Raw genomic sequence first — 5,420 nt, 5'->3', positions numbered from 1 at the left:
ACTTCTTTTATGCATCCAATGACATGTATTTAAAATTATTTTTAAAAGAAGAAAGCTCATATGTTAAATGAAAATAGTTCAGAAAAAAAATTTAATCCTGAACTTGCAAAAATCACACATTACCTGTTATTGGTGCATAATCCTATATAATAAAGAGCTAATATGAAAATGGTCATCACACCCTTGGGCCTTCGTGTCAGGGCCAGGGGACCTGAGGCCGTGTCCCCCACCCTGGCGCCCGGGCTGAGGGGACATGAGGCTGTGCCTCCTGCCCAGGCCTGGGGACTTGAGGCCATGCCCTCTGCCCCAGTGCCAGGGGACCTGAGGCCGGGCCGGGGGACCTGAGGCTGTGCTCCCCACCTGGCAGGGCTTGATGGGGGACCTGAGGATGTGCCCCCCGGCCCAGCGCCAGGCCAGGGGACCTGAGGCTGCGTCCCTGCCCCACAGGGCTTGACGGTGGTGGGGCTAGTCAGGTCTGGGTCTTGTGGGATTTTGCAGCGTGTGTGGGTGGGCAGGGACTTGACTCTGGGTCCTGCAGTGTGCCCCAGACTCTGACAGGAGGGAGATTTTCATATACATTTTACTAATTTTTTTCCATCTCTGACACTTCTATTATCGAGAAAGGGCAAATAGCAATATTAAAATATTTCCTTTAATTAATTCCCTTTTAATGTGCACAAATATCATGCACTGGGCTGCTAGTTAATATATAAAGCAACTATAAAACTAATATTTTGAAATACTGACAGTGGCTAATGCTGAATGACATAACAATTCATTTTTGTTTTCTTCTATTTCCTAAATTGTGCTCAATTGACTAGAATAGCTGAATCTCACACCTCCCCTCCAAACCAGAGACAAAAGCAAAAAAATTTGGAGGCACAGTAACAAAATAATCTCAGACAAAAATAGCAGTTCACCTTTATTTCCTGCTGTAACAAACAATTAAGAACCCCATCCTCCAGCAACAGGGAAACAATAGAGGTGAGAGTGCGGAAGGGCCAATACAAGCACACAATTGGGCCCCCATAATAAAGTGGCAACCCCTGTAGGAACCAATGGCCCAGGGAAGGATGCCGTGCCTAGGGAGGGAGTCTTAGCCCCCTTTTTCCGGCCTAGGGGTAAGGAAAAAATATGGGGGCAAAAGGCGCTGCATGGTCTGAATCAACAGGGTAAGCTCATGGAGAAAGGTGATAAAAGTAGTCAGGAGTTGGGCAGGGTCTTCAGAAGACAGACGGCTAAATGAGGGAAAAAGAAAATCAAATTAAATGTGATAACTCTGCACCGAGCCCTCTCTGTCCACTTAGGTGGTGATAGGGCCAGTACACCGCAAGTACCTGCTTAGATGTGACTTTTTGGGGGGTCTCCAATTCACTATTATAATGACCCTCCAGAGAACCACCCAGTAACCTGACCCCCACATGGCCCTTTTTAGAACTAACATAGATAGAAGATTATCAGACACTGCCAGCTCCTGCTCAACGACCACTGGTTGTGGTTGAGGACGCTGGGCCAAGTACTCCCAGGCAATCTCTGCCTCTACGGGTGACCTGAAAGGCACTATGAAGGAGCTAGAGGAGAGTCAGTTAAGGCACCATCCCATCCAGACTTTGCTGCTTCCGCTCAGGCCACTCTCCCCCGTCTTAGTCCCCTCACGTATGGTCCCTCCTTCCTGGTCCCTCAGGCCGCCTCCCCCACCATCTCCACTGCCAGCCATTACCCATTCCCCTCAGCCCCCCCGGCCGGTCCCGCCCCTCTTCCCTCCCTACCCAGGCTGACCCTCCTCCCGACCCAGTGTCTGGCCTACGTCCGTCCCCCTGACCACCCGGCCACTTGTGAAATAGGATACAACTGGAGTGGTTCTGGTCTTGGATTTATGGCCATGGGCCCTGGCAAGGCAATACCATCTGGCCCAGGAGCGTTGAGTGCCTGGGCGCCCTGTGCAGGTCCTCCTTCGGCACCGGCCTCCCCGCTGCCGCCTCTCCCGGGGCCCTCGTGGCCTCCAGGGCGATCTGGGATGCCAGGGTCGCCTGGAATGGCCTGCCCTTCCCCATCTTCGGCCCCGCGGCCTGGGATACCGTCGTCATCCTCCATGGCCCCTCAGCCTCTCCTTGCGACTTCTGAGAGCTGCTCACCCCTGAGGCGCCCACAGTTTGACAGGAAGCACTGGCCCCTAGCGGGTGATCCCACTTGAACTCCCCAAAGCGCATGCGCAAACAGGCCCCGCGCCATTGGCCAGAAACCCAGCCAATGAGTGCCCTGGGCACGTGATTGTTTCCCCGCGAAGCGGGCCCAGCAACAGGCTGTGCCGGTGCTCGCCCAGCTACCCTCACGGTGAACAGCTTGCCGCTGGGGGTCCCTGTCACTGGGCCTGAGAGTGGGTCAGGGGCCTCTGGGCCGGTCCCCCGGGAGTCCCGCCTGGCCCTGCCTGCCCTGTCCCCGCGAACCCCAACTCAGACCCTGGAGGAGGCGGGATGGATGGGCCTGGCTCCTTCAGCACCAGTTCCCACCCGGGCACTGTGACTTAGTGCTGTCCCCCAGCATGGGGGAAGGGTAGCTGCCAGCCCCTCTGCCTCTGCCCGCACGCACACCGCCCTGTCTCACATGTCAGGCTGGGGCGGGTGGGGTCCAGGCGCTCAGGAGGGACCAGCAAGTTGGACACAAGCAGAAAAGGAGCCGCAGCACCACCTCTGGGACAACCCAGCTGCTTTACCCTCTGCTGGCTCAGCCCTCCTGGGGGCTCTCCTTCCCCCTAGGAACAAAGTCTTGCTACTCTGGGGGGTGGTGGGTGGAGGGCCAGGGGCCTTTAAGTGGGCTCTGTGTCTCCATGTCTGCTGCTGCTACTTTACTTCTGTGTCTGGAAGGGGGTCAACTCAAAAGGAAAGGCACAGCGAGAGGTGGGGCAGGCTAGGGGTGTGGTAGGGCTGGTGGCAGCAATGCCTGGAGACGTGTATCTGTGCCCACGCTGCCGCTCAGCCCACAGTCGTTGGAGTGGGTGGATGTGGTGTTCTGTCCCAGGGATGGGGCTGCTCACCTGGCTGGCACACCTGCAGGGATGTGAGGGGGCGCCCACCTGTGAGCTTAAGGCTGATGCACTTCCCACACCTCAAGGCCTCCATGTAGCAGCTTTACTGAACCCACATCTGTGTCACGTCTAATCCCAGGACGGCTGCGTGGATTCAGAAGTGACTTTCCCCACACCCCGAGACCAGGTGGAGAGGTGATGGAGGGTGAGGAGGGCAGGAGCAGTGAGGACATTCGTATTCTGCTAAAAAGCTTCTGCAAAGGTAACATAGAAATGCCATTTTCCTAAGCCGCTCCTGTTCCACCTCTGCTTGTGTTTGGGGGATGGGAGAGGGGAAGGGACGGAGGGTACAGGGGAGGCCTCCCCACATCCAGCTGCTCCCATGGGCAAGTATTTGTTCTGGGGTCTCCGTGCCCCACACTGTTCTTGGAACTGGGAATAGTACAGCAGGGAGGGAAGCCTGCAGAAAGCCTTTCCCAGGGCGCTGTCTCCTTGGGGAGAAAGGATGACAGAATCCCAGACAGGAACACAGCAAGCAGGGCAGGTGGGTGAAGGGATTCAAGAGAAAACACAGGAAGTAGCTGTTAGCAGGTAAGAGCCACAGATCCAGCAAGGACTGGGTGGGGAGGGTGAACGGTGTGGTGACAAGAAGGACCCCCAGGGATTGGCATAACTGGGTCACGCTGACATGGGGCCGAGGAGGGAGAAGCAGGCTGGACAGGTGACACGTGAAGGGCTCTGCTCTGACCCGCTAAGGAGCTCCTTCCTGTGCTGTCTACTTATCTCTGGAATCTTCCTGCTCTCCCTCGCCTGCAGGCTGCCTATTCCTGCTGAGAATCTGGGCCCCTGCGCCCCTCGTGCCCCCTGAGGCCACACTGCTGGGGAGGACACCTCTGTTCCCAGTGCCCGCGCTCCCCTCCAGCTCCCTGCGCGCCCCCCTTCTCCTGCCTCCACACAGCCTGTGCACAGGGGCCCTGGGAGTGCAGGGGAGTTTGCACCTGGACACAGCTCTCTGCTGATGCAGCCAAGACTCACGGGTCAAATCCTGTAAGGGACACTTCTGAGGTGCAAGTGACTGTTTAATGAATGAAATAGGATGGGACAAATGAGCACTGGGGTCAGAAGCTGCTTTTAATGTATCACACTGAGACACAGGGGGGTAAACATGTGGAGGAATGCATTCACTTTTATACTATTCATTTGTATAGGATATGAATGGTTTGTAATGAGTAGGTATTTATGTGTTAGACGCACAATAAAATTAAATTGAAAATACCAGAAGAAAATTTAGATGAACTTTGCTTTTTGGACAGGGAAAGGCTTTCCTAAGCCTACTAAGAAGGGAATAATAATAATCAATAACGTGACCCTGGCCGGGTAGCTCAGGTGTTTAGAGCGTCATCCTATACATCAAAAGGTTGCGGGTTTGATTCCCTGTGTGGGCACATCTTAGGTGGCGGGTTTGTTTCCCATTTAGGCCCGTCGGGAGGCAACTGATCCATGTTCCTTACATCAATGTTTCTCTCTCAGTCACTTCCTCTCCCTCTAAAAATTAATAAGAACAACCTCGAATGAGAATTTTTAAAAATAAGCAAATAGATGCTTTGAGTGATTACCATGTTCCAGTCACTGTTCTAAATACTAAACATGAATGACCTCATTCCATCCCGAAGTACACCAACATTTTCATTGTGGTTATCTTTAGTAGGGAGATGATGGGCAATTATTTCTTTTCCAAACTTACCCATAATTTTTTCTATTTTTGACAGTGGGCATCGATTACATTTCTAAATAGAGAGAAATTAACATAATTATTCAGCAATTGTTGTTCACAGAAACTTCTAATTAGTTCCCAAGTGAACTACTTTGCTGAAGTTTGAATTATCCTCTTCTATTCATTGGGGGCCAATCTTTCCTTTAAATGCTTATACTTCAGTGGGGTGGTGGGGGCTTGCCCTCAGGGGTGGGAGTGGTGGGGGGAGTCAAGGGAGGATAAAGGAGACATATGTAATACTTTAAACAATAATTAAAAAAGTGCTTATACTTGGCCCCTTTCCTTGATGCAGGTAGGAGGACTGTGGTGAAGTCCCTGAAGTCACAGAGCCTGGGGACCCAGCCTAATGACTGTGGGGCCCGTGTGGCACAGCCCTGCTATCCTCATGACTTTGAGCTGCTTCCCAAGAGCAATCCTTCGTAAACTCCACACATAATGCCCATCCGACATGGACACTTATTCTTCTAGAGGCAACTGCAAGTTTGCTGTCATCAGCATTTCATCAGGATGACACAAGGTAATATTTTGCTCTCTAACCCTTCCAAGTACTCCAGTACACGTGCACATGTGTGCATGAGCCAGAAACACATGCACATGCAGCGACATACTCAGGAGTCGCTC

Source organism: Myotis myotis, unplaced genomic scaffold, assembly GCF_014108235.1.
Source record: "Myotis myotis isolate mMyoMyo1 unplaced genomic scaffold, mMyoMyo1.p scaffold_m19_p_4, whole genome shotgun sequence".
NCBI lineage: Eukaryota > Metazoa > Chordata > Mammalia > Chiroptera > Vespertilionidae > Myotis > Myotis myotis.
Note: the sequence above shows the minus strand (reverse complement) of the source record.